Source organism: Tachysurus vachellii, chromosome 5 (assembly GCF_030014155.1).
Source record: "Tachysurus vachellii isolate PV-2020 chromosome 5, HZAU_Pvac_v1, whole genome shotgun sequence".
Classification (NCBI taxonomy): domain Eukaryota; kingdom Metazoa; phylum Chordata; class Actinopteri; order Siluriformes; family Bagridae; genus Tachysurus; species Tachysurus vachellii.
This window is the reverse complement of record NC_083464.1, coordinates 29,012,905-29,030,012: the sequence shown is the minus strand read 5'-3', so window position 1 is coordinate 29,030,012 and position 17,108 is coordinate 29,012,905. Positions and strand designations below refer to the sequence as shown.

The 17,108-nt window shown below is 35.3% G+C and overlaps 1 long non-coding RNA gene across 6 annotated transcripts in view; it reads right to left on the bottom strand.

Moving 5' to 3' along the window:
* Positions 1–9,863, bottom strand: part of LOC132846339 (uncharacterized) — a 70,234-nt gene extending 60,371 nt beyond the window's left edge. For all 6 annotated transcript variants that reach the window (XR_009648499.1, XR_009648498.1, XR_009648496.1 and 3 more), the window contains exons 1-2: positions 9,726–9,863; positions 7,232–7,408 (exon numbers count right to left, since the gene is read on the bottom strand). This is a non-coding gene — a long non-coding RNA (uncharacterized LOC132846339). The remainder of the gene's footprint in view (positions 1–7,231; positions 7,409–9,725) is intronic.
* Between the last annotated feature and the right edge of the window lie 7,245 nt (positions 9,864–17,108).

Sequence of the window (17,108 nt, the reverse complement as noted above, 5' to 3'; positions counted from 1 at the left end):
GCCCAAAGCCCAGTAAGGTTCTTTCCAGTTCTCTCCAGCTCGCAGCTGTCTTCACTTTCTCTCAGCAAGAAGAAGAATCCTTTCATATAATACTTTGTTAAATAAATGTAAAAAATGTAAATTACTAAAATTTAAAGACTAACATTAATGTTTTATTTACTTATTGCTGTACCAATTCAATAAAAAAAACCTTTTTTTTTTAAATCCATGACATTTACATTCCAATGCGTGTATCTCAGAAATTCAACAAATATATCAAGCATTTTTTTAATAAATACAAAATATTGCTTGAAAAATTTTAAAGTTTAGAAAAAATAATTATCTGATTAGAACTACGGAGGTTAGTGTTTGTGTTGGAAAAGAAATTGTCTAGAGCTCTCAGGGGCTAAAAAAAATTTTAAAAATTAAAAGTTAATTTATTCTGAGGAATTAAAAGAAACAAGCTGAAAGAATAATGAATTCATCTGCATTCTAACCACCTGAAGCAACTGGCTATGTTGTTTTTTTAATCAAAACAAGTCACTTTGATTAAAATTCTTAAAACATGAAACAGTTTGTATACTGTAGAATAAAATCAAGAAATTTAGGGGGAAATGATTACAGGTTAAAAATTTCGACTTAAGACAAGAGGTAATGCACGCGCACACACACACAAACTCACACACACACACACACACACACACACACGTAAACACAGTCTATACTAGAATAAGAGTGTTAGGTTGAGGTTTTAAACTGTGGGTTCTGCTGCTCGTACTCAGCCTTGGAGATCCCGATGGCTTAAGCTAAGCTGTTAACGACACTCCTCCACCACCGAGATTGACACACAGAGGACACGCCTCCACCACCAAGACTGACACACATAGGACACGCCTCCACCACCGAGACTGACACACAGAGGACACACCTCCACCACTGAGACTGACACACAGAGGACACACCTGCTTCACTGAGATGGACACACAGAGGACATGCCCCTTCACTGACCCTGACACACACACAGAGGCCACGCCTCCTACACTGACTGACACACAAGACACGCCTCTTTCACTGACCCTGTCACACACAGAGGACATGCCTCCTTCACTGACCCTGAAACACACAAAGGCCACACCTCTTTCACGGACTCTGATAAACACAAAGGACACGCCCCCTTCACGGACCCTGTCACACACACAGGACATGCCTCCTTCACTGACACTGACACACACACAGAGGCCACACCTCCTACACTGACCCTGACACACACACAGAGGACACGCCTCCTTCACTGACCCTGACACACACACACACACACACAGAGGACACACCTCCTTCACTGACCCTGACACACACACAGAGGACACGCCCCCTTCACTGACCCTGACACACACAGAGGACACGCTTCCTTCACTGACCCTGACACACACACAGAGGACACGCCCCCTTCACTGACCCTGACACACACACAGAGGACACGCCCCCTTCACTGACCATGACACACACAGAGGACACGCCTCCTTCACTGACCATGACACACACAGAGGACACGCCTCCTTCACTGACCCTGACACACACACAGAGGACACGCCTCCTTCACTGACCCTGACACACACACAGAGGACACGCCCCCTTCACGGACCCTGACATACCTAGGCCACCCGTTCTTCCCCTTTTATTTTTAAAGAGCTGAATACGAATAATATTTAACTACAAGAACATGATAAATAACAATATTATGAAAGTAATGATACAGAACACCTTATTTAATTGCAACTTCACTGTTGGTTTTCATAACATAAAGCAAAAATTCATAAAAACATATCTGAACCCCTGCAGAGTTGCTGTGGCAGGCTGCTAATTAAACACAGCTACGACTGTTTTGATACCAACATTAATGCAAACCCATTTGTCACTTCATCAAACTGCTTTCATTTATTCTGCTGTTAAAATAAATGAGTAATAAAATGTGAGAAAAATTAATTAAACTACTCGTTACCACCTGAAGCAATCGTTTCTGTTCGTCTTTGTTTTCTAGCTTCAGCGCTGCAGAACGAACAACACTTGACATCGAAAACATCAGCAGTTCCTTCTTAATTGAAATGTACAGTTTACTGAAAATGAACAAATTAAACAGTTACAGGTTTCTACTTCTGCATTTTATACTAGAGACCAGAAGTGGATGTGGTGCATGAAGATTTCAACAGATTGGATGGATGCTGGATTGGTAGAGGAACATCTGACTGGATATTCGGATGTTTGGATGGAAGGATGAATGGATGGATGGATGAATGGATGGATGGGTTTGAACAGATGACTGGATGTTTGGATGGAGGAAAGGATGGATGGTTGGATGGATGGATGGGTTTGAACAGATGATTGGGTGTTTGGGTAGATGAAAGGATGGATGGATGGATGGATGGATGGATGAATGGATGGATGGATGGATGGGTTTGAACAGATGACTGGGTGTTTGGATGGATGAAAGGATGGATGGATGGTTGGATGGATGGGTTTGAACAGATGATTGGGTGTTTGGGTAGATGAAAGGATGGATGGTTGGATGGATGGATGGGTTTGAACAGATGACTGGGTGTTTGGATGGGTGAAGGGATGGATGGATGGATGGTTGGATGGATGGATGGGTTTGAACAGATGACTGGGTGTTTTGATGGGTGAAAGGATGGATGGATGGATGGATGGATGGATAGATGGATGGATGGGTTGAACAGATGACTAGATTGATGGATGGGTGGATGGATGGATGGATGGATGGATGGAATGAAGAAATGACTTGTTGTTTGTAAGGATGGATGGATGGTGATTAGTCTTTAGAACTTAGAACTTTCTAACAGCGCTTGTTCTAAGACCCCATGTTACTGTTTCCCTAGTAACGGTGCATTCACAGAGCCCTGTGCTGTGTAAGTGATGAGGTGCTAATGCTAATAAAGCAAAAATATAACCTTTCTGGTGTAAATGGGAGTGAACTGGTTTAATATCTTTAAAAAAGAAATCCCTGAGACTTCAAACTAAAGTCCAAACGTTATCCAAAAGTCAGCCTTTACTTCCTGCGGATCCTTTCCCCACCTTTTAAGACTTAAAACTAAAAAACTGCCGTCTTTTATAGAAACGAAAGTAAAAGCTACAGCGTGCCGTGGTGCTAAAAACCTGCGGAGATAAACTTTAAAAGCCCCGGTGCTCCTTTCAAACTCCTCTCTCCTCCAAGGCTTTGTTGATAAGCCGTGGAAAGGTCCGAGATCGGATTTTCACCGTTTTTTTTTCTCCTTGCAGGAGTCTGAATTCGAGGCTCAACTTTACTTTTCTTTCTAATCGTTTATTCTGTGTGAAATCTGGATGTGAGGATTAAGTGTAGGTTAGCACGTCATAACGGTGCTGCGATGTAGAAGAACCTGAGCCAAGATGCGAGCGTGTGGAGTGAGAAGCACATCGGCGTGGCGTGCAGGAGCAGCAGGAGCGACATGCTGAGACAGGAGGTGTGTATGTGGGTGTGAAACTGGAGGTTTGCCCAAGCAGCAAGTGAGAAACAGATGTAAAACCTAAAAAATAAAATAAAATAAAACAGTACAATAAATTGAATGATTGTATCAAGAATTCTGAAGCTGTTTATTTTCTCATCTGTGATCTCCTGGTTCATCTCATTAGTCTCCCAAAAATATATAATTTACACTTCACACACACACACACACCAGCCACCTGAAGGTTAACACTGCACACCCTGCATTAACACACACTTCGTATATGTCTATTGGACACAATCACAATCGGCTCCACGTATCGTCGTCGTCTTGGTTACTGCGATCCCGCTTTCTAACACCGCTTTAACCCTTAAAAACATTCCCAGAACTGATTTACTGTTAAAATGTGTTCACTAATATAAAAAAAAAAAACTAATTCAATTGAAGAATATTTGCAGGTTTGATATAGAAATTTAAAATAAAAAGTAGTACAATATTTATTATAAGTATTTAAAATATGAATAGTGTAATATATAGAAGAAAATGTAAAACAGATCAGATAATAAACATTATTCGAAAAAAAATAACAAATAAAAGATTATTAGTTCAAGCTGTAAGACGTGAGAGAAATCCTAATACATTATTAACAAAGCTTATGTTACGTGTCGTTAGTAGTTTGTCTGGTGTGGGCGTGGCTTTTTATTTCAATAACAACAATAAACAGTTAGTAGCGACATGAAGCTAGTGCGTTAAACACAAACTAAATAATGTGCTGATCAGATCAGAGTGTGGATGGTTTTATAAGATTACTGTAAAAGATCTCTGCTACTTCATCAGAAGCTTTCATTTTTCCTCCTAATGTCTCCGTACACATTTACTGAGAGAATGATGATGATGAACAAACGTACGCTCCTCTTGCAATTTAAGACAAACAGCTACCTGGAACTGAGGAAACATCTCACCACATGTGGCAAAAAAATAATATAGTTATAATAATAATAATAATAATAAATAAATTCTAATTATCGTCTGCTGCTTTGTTGGGTGTTTTTTTAAATAAACTTAACACAGTAGTGATTTCGTGTAAAAATGTAACCGAAATGGCCTGAACCTTCGTTCCTTCCTCCATCCAGCACCTTACATCATCACCTCCAGTGCATAAATCTCATCACAGTGAAGCTCACTGGCTTTGTCTCCTGACACATGGACCATTTTCCAGGCTTCAGCCTCAGGGCCACGGTCACACACACATTAGTCGCTTTTTCTCTCGTCCCCAAAGCCTCCATCAGATCCGGAGAAGCTGATGGGGTGAAGAAGGAGGCGAGGTTATTAGGATAGGGGAAGCAGAGCACCGTGGGGCCGAGTCGAGTCATGGATAAAACTCTTCTATCTAATGAGGTGTCTTTGGAGGAACGGGATAATCAGGAAGGACGTAATGCAATTGGGTAATGAGGCAAAGCGCTAACGGCTGCGCTGCAGGAACAGGAAGTTCAGTGCAGTCAACAATCAGGGGTTTAAATTAACAATAAAAAAATATCTTGAGCAGCACACATTTTAATATTTTAAAAATTCAATATTTAAAATTTTATAATTGTTGTATTATTTAAATAGCTATTTGTACTTTTAGTATCTCGTCAAGAACAAGGACCGAAAGGAAAAACAAACTGAAAAGAAAAAAAAAACAATTCCATTCCAGAGTTTGTTACGTGTCCACGATTTGAAATTTATCCACATTTCATGCCACTTCACAATTCTACGTGATACTGGATGGAAATCTCACCTCAGAGCTAAACAATGTTAAATACATTAAACGCACACAATTCTAACATTCTAATTGGACAGATGGGTCATGTGACCTTTGACCCTGCAATCTGCAAATCTACAGCCATTTTTGCGCTTTACGTTTGAGCTCACCGGGTTAATCGGGCATGTGATTGGAACATATTGAGTGCAGTCGCCCGAATTCTGACGTTTTTCCTCTCACAATCACTGAGTATCACGTCTGATTTTTAAACGACGAACGACAAAATGTCCAGCGAGTGTTTCAGTCTCGTCTACAGCCAGAACCTTCGCCTTTGTCGTTTTATTACCAAATTTTCCATTTATGAAAACATTTACCTTATGTATCTCATTATTGTTGTATTCTTTATCAAAAACTTACTTTTTACTAAATAATTTTCTTAATAAATTCTAAATAATAAAAAGTCTGTTTCGCACTGACCAAAGATTCTGAAGAGAAAAACATTTAGATGTTTGGTTGGAAAATCTTTATTGTTTACATAAAGAAAACATCATTTGCTGTTAATAAAACCTTTAAAAATTGCCAAGAAAAACATTTTTGAATTTCCTGTAAAAAAAAATATGATTAGAGAAATGAAAATGCTAAATTTGTAATTCATAATAAAGAAAAAACTTTGAAAAACTTTTAGCTTTAGCTTTGTTTACAGGCTTTTAAGTGATGAGATGTTTTTATGAAGTGGGCGGAGCTTCATATCATGTGACTGTTGCATCAACATCCTTTTTTTAAAAAAATGTTTATGTTTTTTTTTAAACTGCTTTCTGTTTTCAAAATCTTCCAGACCACATCCAAGCTCCCACTGGGGTAAAAGCGATTCCTTGTCCATCACCATGGCGACAGCTCAGAGGTTTGGTTCAGGAGGTACAGGAATTTGACACGTTTCATTATTCGTCGTCACATGACACCAAAACACAGCTTTCTGCTCGCATCTGCTGGAATCTTCAGCTGTAGATGTGATGTAGAAGTGAATCAGAGTTTGGGAACATCTACATGCACAAAGATGAAACCATGGAGTGTGAGATCATCTCCAAGCCTCACAGAAACAAACCTCCTCCTGGAATGTGTCGGGTGCCAATAATTTTGCACCCAGAAGGAAATTGGGACTACTTAGGAGATTCAAGCACTAAATAAATCTCTGTGTTGAGACTCAAATTATCCCTCACTGTAAATATTAAATGTTTATTTTATAAATGAACTTTTAAATTTGCTTTTGTTTGTTCAGCTTTTTATTTATTTATTTTTTAAATAAAAGAGACCAGCATGATAAAAACACGCGGGTATACCGCAGGGGTCTGGGGGTCTCCTCCCCCTCCCTCCAGCCCCCAGTCGCATTTCATTGGCTCCTGATGACATCATAACGAGCTCACAGTGCAACTTAACCGAATACGCTTTGTCCTGAGACGCCTGCAGTCTCGTTGACTCAAAAGGGACAAAATATACACTGAGGTGCAGAAGTTTGTACACCCCATGTCTGGGTGCAAAAAAAAAAGATGTATTTTAAAAAAATTAAATAAAATAAATAATAAAACAATAATCCTAAACAAATTAATAATAAAAGGAACATGATATATTTATTATTATTTAATATTTAATAAATTCCATAGTATTATGTATTAACATTTGGTTGATTCATCAGAAATGGAAAAATGTGCTGCTGCAATTAAATAATAAAAAAAATATATTATAAATAAATAAATAAATAGATAGATAATTGTAAACAAAAATAAAATCATTCTGTACTGTGTGCATGGTTCAATTAAAAAATATATATTTACAGTTTAATTTTTTATTATGAAAGGCATAGAAAATTATTATAGCGTAATCTTTTTTTATAAATAAAATTATATGAAACCGTAAGGAATGTTTTATATTTTGCTCATGTCTCAACGGTACAGAACGTTTATTGTTTTTGTTTTCTGTCGTCACAAAGATCACAATTCGATGAGTTTCTCAGTGAAAGCAGCTGCTTGATACTCACAGTACGCTTCGTGCTGCTCTCCCCTCATGGATGGTGCACTAATCCCAGTGCAGAGTAATAATCCAGTAACAAGAAAAGGAATTGTGGGTAATCCTTAATCCATAAATATCGAAATAATCAAAAATCCCAAAATTGAGCACAGTTGTGAAACGTCTGGTTCCGTAAAATCCCACAGATCTGAAAAAGATTTGAATAAAAGCGTTTAAAAATTATTACCAAACAAACGTTTAACAACAAAGACTTACAATTCCTATTGAAACTCTAGGCCACACCCCCTTTACTCAACAAGAAGTGGTGATGATTCTGACTGGTCAAATTCCATTCTGTTATCGTTTCTATGGTAACCAGCCGTTAAACGCATTTTATGTAGCATCTTATGGAAGGAGTCTCCAGTGTCAGCGGTTAGTAACGCAGTCAAAGGTGAAGCTGGAACATTTTCCACACTTGCTTTTTTTCTCCTATTACAGTTCTCCAGGTTCCTGCAACACAAATGATTCTTTAAAGAACCCTAATTTTAACCTAAACCCATAAAGATTCAGAGTTAACCTGGATTTGGACTTGTTTTGGAGTGTGGATCAAATGTTTCCTGTAAGGATCTTTGGATAGTTAATGGTTCTCTAGTGTAGAGAAAAGAGTTTCCTGTGATCTCCATGAATATCTTGAGGCTGTTTGGATCTAATTCATAATCTTCATGTACATTTCATCTCAGGAGCTCGTGGTGCACTATAACCTTTATATAATCCTAATATCAGCCTGATTTTTCACAGTAGAACACAGGATTTATAGAAGAGCTTTAGAAGAACCTTTACAAGTGCCTCGTGGAAAATTGCTGCTCTTCTGAAGCTTCTCTACTAACAGTTGTTTGGATCTATTCTAGCTAGAGCGTGGATAGAGCATCTGGAAGACACCTTTCTTGAAGAAAAGTGTGCTGAATGGAACCTTCACGCTGCATGCAACTTCTGAAGATGTCCTCAGGAGTTCTTTGGACAGTTAACAGTCCTTATTTTCTGAAGAGATTTTTTTTTTACTTAGAACCTGTTTTACAAGAGAGGTTCTCTGTATTGGGTTCTACCTAAAAAGGAACCTTTTTAGACCCATGGTTCTTATAAATAAAATTAATATCTACTAATGAATGTCCATGGATGTTTTTTAAACCCAATTAAAGGTCTCCAAGAAATTGAGAACTCTGTTTAAGAGTGTTTTTTTAAAATAGTATATTAGATGGTTTCCTTTCTCTGAAAGGAATAAAAAAACTTAAGATCTGTTAGGGTTCCAGAAAACGCACCGCTTTTAGCACCGAGTCAAGTTCTAAAAAATATTTACAGCTTGAAGGTTTACAGCATCAGATTTTACAGTTATTCAAAACGTGTGTTTATTAATACAGCATTAGAGCTCTGCATATGTGTTTGTGTGTCTGTGTGTGTGTGTGTACGTGTGTCGCAAAGCAAAGTTCTAAAAACACTTTTGTTTGTAGACATTTTCATCAATATTTAGGACAAAATGTACAAAAGCAAAAAAAATCAACACATCATAATTCAGTGTAAGTTCAACTTCAATTTTGTTTATTAATTAATATTTAAATTTGATATTTGAATAATGCACCATTATATTTGAATAATGCACCACTAACTGTGTTACTAAAGAAACTTTAGAAGTGCACTTAGACTTGCTTTACACTCAAACTTGTTTTTAATCAGAAAATGGTGTGAAATATAGTGTAGGAACATGTTAGCAATAATGTAAAGTGCATTTCAGCAGTGTATGTGTGTGTGTGTCTGTGTGTGGTCGGTGCAGAACAAAGGAAAAAAGGAAAAGAGGAAACAAAGCACTCGGGCTTCGTTGTACCTGTTGCTCATTTGGACATTTATATGCATTTTTTTTCATGCAAATCACGTAAAAGTTTAACAAAACTCGAAGTGCGCGTGCGTTAGGAATGTTAATATTTATTTTCAAGAATAGAACCATTTTTAAAAGAACCTATGTAATAAATCACATTTATTTATATGCCTGTTATTGCAGTGCAAGGTTACAGGATTGCAAATTCATAATCTCGTGCTGTCTCGCGAGGGAAAACTATTTCAATTTTATTTTTTTCGATCTTTTCGTTAAAATAACTTTTTTTTTGACAACTTCGTGCATCATCCAAAAAAAAAAATAGAGCAAAAACATAAAAAAGAGAGAGAGAGAGAGAGAGCAGAAACATAACATCCCCTAAAGTTTTAATGCAAACAATAAGATCCGGTGCATGCATGTAACCAAAGCTCACAGAAAACACCAACAAACAAACAAAAAATATTTCGTTTGATTAACTGAACTGGATAATCACACGAGCGCGCGCGGTGTCTCGTCCTTCCTCCTAAAGCGACAGAATGGCAGCGCCCAACTTTGCACCAAAAACTTTTTTTCCTAATTAAAAAAAATCCCCAAAACAATAAATACGTGCTTAAAAAAAGTGTGTGCAAGCAAAAAAAAAAAGAATACAAAAAGCACTCACCTGGACACAGTGGAGCAGCTCGCGCCTCGCGGAGGTATCCGATGGGTGGATAACAACAAAAAAAAGTTGGAGCGCGTGCGTGTCCGTGCTAGTGTTGATGGGTCCCTTTGTTTCTCTCTGTGCACGCGCGCACGTGTGTGTGTGTGTGTGTGTGTGTGTGTGTGCGTGCGTTCATGTGCGATGGAAAGCTCGCGCCTTCTTCCTTTGAGCGCGAGTCCCGCCCTCGCGCGCACAACACCAACAACATCCGAGCCGTTAATGGATGCGGAAAATAAATAACATTAAAGTCGAAATGATTAAGTACTTTTACTTACTCTTGTTTAAAAGAAACAAATTTCCTCAAGGGTTCTTTGTATGGTTAAAGATCTCTGGATGTTTTTGTTTTGTTTTGTTTTGTTTTGTTTTGTTTTGTTTTGTTTTGTTTTGTTTTGTTTTGTTTTGTTTTGTTTTGTTTTGTTTTGTTTTGTTTTGTCAATTAAAGGATTAAAAAAGTTTGAGAAATCTGGTTCCTCAACACATAGAACTATATATTAGGTGTAGATGCTACACCCAGCTGAGGAGCAATTCCTGTGATCCTGAACATCTCAACTAAGGCTGTCATTATTAGGCCAAGAAGCTTTTATTGTCATTTTAACCTTATACATCTGGTGCAGTACACACCGAAATGAACAACTCTACTGTAGTGCATTGTAATAGTGTAGTGAAGTGTAGTGTAGTGTAAGGAGTGTAGTAGTAGAGTAGGGTAAGTAGGTGTAGGGTAAGTAATGTGGTGCAGTATAAATAGTGTAGTACAGAAAAGTGTGGCAAAAGTAGTTTAGTGTAGTGTAGTGCAATGCAGTGCAGAGTATAATGTAGTGTGGCATACTGTAGTGTAATGCATAATGTAATGTAGTGTGTGTAGTGTTAGTAGTGTAGTGTAATGTATAATGTAGTGTAGTGTGGTGTAGTGTAGTGTAATGTATAATGTAATGTAGTGTGTGTAGTGTTAGTAGTGAAGTGTAATTTATAATGTAGTGTGGCGTAGTGTAGTGTAATGTATAATGTAATGTAGTGTGTGTAGTGTTAGTAGCGTAGTGTAATGTATAATGTAGTGTAGTGTGGTGTAGTGTAGTGTAATGTATAATGTAATGTAGTGTGTGTAGTGTTAGTAGTGTAGTGTAATTTATAATGTAGTGTGGCGTAGTGTAGTGTATAGTGTAATGTATATTGTAGTGTAGTATAGTGTATTGTAATATATAATGTAGTGGAATGTAGTGTAGCGTAATGTATCGTAATGTATAATGTATGTACTGTAGTGTAGTGTGGCTTAGTGTAGTGTAATGTATAATGTATGTACTGCAGTGTAGTGTGGCGTAGTGTAGTGTAATGTATATTGTAATGTAGTGTGTGTAGTGTTAGTAGGGTAGTGTAATTTATAATGTAGTGTACTATTGTGTAGTGTAATGTATAATGTAATGTAGTGTGTGTAGTGTAGTGTAATTTATAATGTAGTGTACTTAGTGTAGTGTGGGATAGTGTAGAGTAAGTAGTGTAGTATAGTATAATGTAATGTCATGTAGTGTGGTGTAGTGTGATGTATAATGTAGTGGAATGTATAGTGTAGTGTGGTGTATCTTAATGTACAATGTAGTGTAATGTAGTGTAGTGTGTAATGTAGTGTAATGTATAATGCAGTGTAATGAAATGTAATGTATAAGGTAGTGTAATGTAGTGTATATAATGTCTGGTAATATTGTGAATGTTGTGTAGTGTAATGTAGTGAAGTGGGTGTAATGTACAATTTAGTGTAGTGTATAGTGTATCGTGATGTATCTTAATGTATAACGTGGTGTAATGTGGTGTAGTATAGTATAGTGTAGTGTAATATATAATGAAGTGTAATGTAATGTAGTGTAATATAAAATGTAGTATAATAAAGTGTAGTGTAGTGTATTGCATAATGTAGTGTGATGTAGTGTAGTGTAATGTAATGTATAATGTAGTGTAGTGTAATGACGTGTAATATAGTAGTGTGGTATAGTGCAGTGTATTTTACAGTATTGAATAATGTAGTGTAGTATAGTGTAATGTAATGTATAATGTAGTGTTATGTGGTGTAGTGTATAATGTAGTGTAATGTACTGTAGTGTATAATGTAGTGTAATGTAATGTATATTGTAGTGTAGTGTATAATGTAGTGCAATGTAGTGTAGTGTAATGTAATGTATAAGGTAGTATAGTGTAGTATAGTATAGTGTGGTATAGTGTAGTGTAATGTAGTGTAGAGTAGTGTAGAGTAGTGTGGTGTATAATGTAATGTAGTATAATGTATAATGTATAATGCAGTGTTGTGTAGTTTAGTGTAATTTATATTGTAGTGTAATGTATAATGTAGTGGAATGTAGTGTAGTATAGTATAGTGTATTGTAATATATAATGTAGTGGAATGTAGTGTAGCATAGTATAGTGTATAATGTAATATTGTGTAATGTAATGTAATGTAATGTTATGTAATGTAATGTGTATTGTAGTATAGTGTAATGTATAAGGTAGTTCAATGTAGTGTAGTGTATAAGGTAGTGTAGTGTGGTTTATAATGTAGTGTAGAGTAATGTGGTGTATAATGTAGTGTAGTGTATAAGGTAGTGTAGTGTGGTTTATAATGTAGTGTAGAGTAATGTGGTGTATAATGTAGTGTAGTATAATGTAGTATAATGTATAATGTATAATGCAGTGTTGTGTAGAGTAGTGTAGCGTATTATAGTGTAATGTATAATGTAATGTAATGTCATGTAGTGTAGTGTAGTGTAGTGTAATGTAATGTAATGTAATGTAAACTGTAGTATAATGAAGTGTAGTTTATAATGTAGTATAATGTAATGTAGTATAATGTATAATGTAGAGTAATGTATAATGTAATGTAATGAAGTGTAATGTATAAGGAAGTGTAATGTAGTGTAGTGTAGTGTATAATGTAGTGTAATGTATAAGGTAGTGTAATGTAGTGTAGAATATCGTAATGTATAATGTATAATATAGTGTAATGTAGTGTAACAAAGTGTAATATATAAGGTAGTGTAATGTAGTGTAATGTATAAGGTAGTGTAATGTAGTGTAGTGTATAATGTAGTATAATGTAGTGTAGAATATCGTAATGTATAATGGATAATATAGTGTAATGTAGTGTAACGAAGTGTAATATATAAGGTAGTGTAATGTAGTGTGGTGTATAATGTAGTGTAATGTAGTGTAGAGTAGTGTGGTGTATAATGTAGTGTAGTATAATGTATAATGTATAATGCAGGGTTGTGTAGAGTAGTGTAGTGTAATATATATTGTACATTAGTACAGTATAGTGTAATGATATTGTGTAGTATAGTGTACTGTAATGAAGTGTAATATATAATATAATGTTGTGTAATGTAATGTAATGTTATGTAATGTAATGTGTATTGTAGTATAGTGTAATGTATAAGGTAGTTCAATGTAGTGTAGTGTATAAGGTAGTGTAATGTAGTATAGTGTAATGTAGTGTAATGTATAATGTAGTGTAATGTAGTGTAGTGTATAATGTAGTGTAATGTAGTGTAATGTATAATGTAGTGTAATGTAGTGTAGTGTATAATGTAGTGTATAATGTAGTGTAATGTAGTGTAATGTATAATGTAGTGTAATGTAGTGTAGTATAGTGTAATGTAATGTAGTGTAATGTATAATGTAGTGTAATGTAGTGTAGTGTATAATGTAGTGTATAATGTAATGTAATGTAGTGTAGTGTATAATGTAGTGTAATGTAGTGTAGTATAGTGTAGTGTAATGTAATGTACTGTATAATGTAGTGTAATGCAGTGTAGTGTATAATGTAGTGTAATGTAACGTAGTGTAATATTGTGTAATGTATAATGTAGTGTGATGGAGTGGTGTACTGTAGTGTGGAATGTGTAGTGTAATGTATAATGTAGTGTAATGAAGTGTAATGTATAAGGTAGTATAGTGCAGTATAGTATAGTGTAATGTAGTGTTGTATAGTCTAATGTAATCAAATCAAATTTATTTGTCACATACACATACATACAGGGTACGACATGCAGTGAAATGCTTTTTGCAACTGTCTGGTATATAGGCATAAAAAAAGGAATGCAATTTAGGATTTAAAAAACAAAAAAAAAAAAAACAAAAGGAGATAGATAAATAAAAAAGTATAAACTATATAAAAACTATATAAAAAACTATATAAAATATGAAAATATAAGTGGAGAAATAATGTATATACATATGCATAAATATACATATGCATAAATATACATATTCATAAATGTGTATGGTTTTTTAAAGATTGTTCATACTGTCCAGGTGCAGTATGGTGTGTAAATAGTGTATATAGAGTATAACGTGGCACTGTGTTGTGAAAGTCCAGAGTTAAAGTGACAGTGACAGTCCAGAGATAAAATGTGATGTATAATGTAGTGTAATTTAATGTAGTGTAGTGTATAACGTAGTGTAGTGTAATGTGGTGTAATGTATAGTGTAGTGTAATGTGTAGCTTAATGTACTGTAATATATTGTACTGTATAATGTAGTGTGATGTAGTGGTGTACTGTAGTGTAGAGTGTGTGGTGTAGTGAAATGTATAATGTAGTTTAGTGTAGTGTAATGTATAATGTAGTGCAGTGTAGTGTAGTGTGTGTAGTGTAATATATAGTGTAGTGTAGCATAGTGTAATGTAGTGTAGTGCATATAGTTTAATGTAGGATAGTGTAGTGTCTGTAGTGAAGTTTAATGTAGGATAGGGATAGTGTAGTGTGTGTAGTGTAAGTAGTGTAGTATAAGTAATAATAGCGTAGTGTAGTGTGACTATTGCAGTGTGAGTAATAATAGTGTAGTGCAGTATAGTGTTATGTAGGGTAGTGCGGTGCACGTTGTGCAGTGTAGTGTAAGTAATAAAAGAATAGTATAGTCTAAGTTGTGTAGTGTCATGTAGTGTAGCTTAATGTAGAATGTATTGTAATTTGTAGTGTAGTGTAAGTAACAATAGTGAAGTGTAGTGTAAGTTGTGTAGTGTAGTGCAGTATAGTGTCATGTAATTTATTGTAGTGTAGTGTAATGTAGGGTAGTGTAGTGCAAGTTGTGTACTGAAGTGCAGTGTAGTTTAATGTAGGTTAGTGCATTGTAATGTGTAGTGTAATAATAGTGTAGTGCAGTGTAAGTTGTGTAGTGTAGTGAAGTAGAGTGTAGCGTCAGTAGTGTAGTGTAATGTAGTGTGTAGTAACCCAGTGTATGATATTGTGTAATTTGTGAAGAAATGTGTATACATCTAGCAGGTGTGATTTGGGTTAACTGATTGATTGTTTATGTGAAACTGCGTTTGTGTCCAGTCCAGTGAGCCAGTTAGACTGTCATTTTAATGAAAAACCCAGAAGCCTTGTGTAATGACTCAGTCATGTTTAAGCAGGCTAATGGTGACAAATTTAAGAAATTTTTAGCTGGACCAGTTGCCAAAGTGAAGATCTTGGACATGGACTAAATTATTGAATTCTTTAAATAAGTAAACAAGTAAACAGTAATATGACTGATTATTTATTTATTTTTATGTTTTCATGACATATTAACAAAATCCAGACACAACTAAATGTTTTATGAAGTAGGCTTCCTTGGGTTGGCTAGTGACCTGGTTACCCAGGTAGCAGATAAATGATTTATTTATTTGTTTATGTGGACTAAGTGAGTTTCTGTAAGAGTTTTAAAAATGCAAAGAGTTAAGCAGAAATACAGAATAAATCAGTTCAATAATTGTTTTTTTTTTCAGATTTAAGTTAATAATTACAAGTTAATTATTTCCTGAAGCTATGAGTTACATTGTTGAACATTTCTTTTACTTTGATTATTGCTATATAAATGTTATTGTTCATATTTTTTTTAATTAAACACAGTGTCACAGAGGGTTGTTGTTATTATTATTTTTTTTTTGCAGGTGATCAGCAGTCACTTAAGCAATAAAAAATAAAGAAGCAAACAAGTGTCATGAGGGCGTGTTAAGGTTCAGTTCCAGCTGACTTTATTTCCTTCCTGAAAAAAAATTAAAAAAAAAAAAAAAAAAAAAAAAAAAAAAAATCTGTACATGTGTATATTAACAAACAGGCAGTGACTTGACACATAGAGCTGGCATGAAGCCCCGCCCCTCGCCCCTCCCACCCACCGGCCCCACCCCCAATGCGTTATGGCATGAGTAGGATGCAAAACAAAGATTTTTTCTACGCAACATATTGCACAGAACATAAAGTTAATATAATCCAACTGTGTATATACTATATTTATACATAAACTCCTTGACAACAATCGTTAAAGGAAGTAGGCTAAGCGAAACGATAGCTGTTTTAGTGCCATGACATGTTTATAGCGCAACAACATACATAAAAACACACACAATCTCTTTTTTTGCTTATAATAATAATAATAATAATAATAATAAAGTCAACTGTACAAAATCACGATTTTTCCTAACTTTTCAGAACACAACAGCTATTATATTATAGAAACCTGAATCTGTGATACAAAAGTCTATCCACCATGCCTTAGAATACGAAAACGATGAGCTATACGAGTAGAAAAAGGGAGATTAAATATCTAAAACACAATGATTTCATTTTCCGTTCGGTGTTTTTCTTTTTTTGCAAAATGTCTTAAAAATGATCGATTAAAGCTAGGATATCTGACTGAGCAATATCTGATGTGTGACATGAAAAAGTGTGTATGTGAGTTTGTGTGTCTGTGTGAGAGTCAGAAAGAGAGAGAGAGAGAGAGAGAGAGAGAGAGAGAGAGAGAGAGTGTCAGTGAGCGTGAGAAAGAGTCGGTGAGAGAGAGTCAGTGAGAGAGAGTCAGAATGAGAGCCAGTGAGAGTAAGTCAGAGAGAGAGAGAGTCAGTGTGAGAGAGAGAGAAAAAGAGAGAGAGATTGGAGCTGTAAACTGAGGAGGTCGATTTTGCATTAACCAACTCACCTAGAATAAAGAAATATTAAGAGAAAAAAAATCCAGGTACACAAATCCTCACCGTAACCACGCCCCCTTTTGTCTTTCGTTCTTTTTGTTGGTGTTTTTTTTTTAAATATAGATTTGTACAAAAATACACTGAGAAAATAATCAAACGCTCTCTTTTTCTCCAAAAAAGTCTACATCTAAATATAAAAACAAAACGGAAAAAACTTTAGCCCTTCTTTTTGGGAGAAGGAGTGTGACAAAACAAAACAAAACTTGATGTAAAAAAAAAAAATGCAATGCTTGGCCGGTATATAAATACATCATCATATATTAAAAAAAATGGCATCTTAAAAAACAAACACAATGATGGACAAGAGTGTATATAAAAACAGGAGAGATTTGGTCCTTTAAATTTGATTCCTTTAAAAA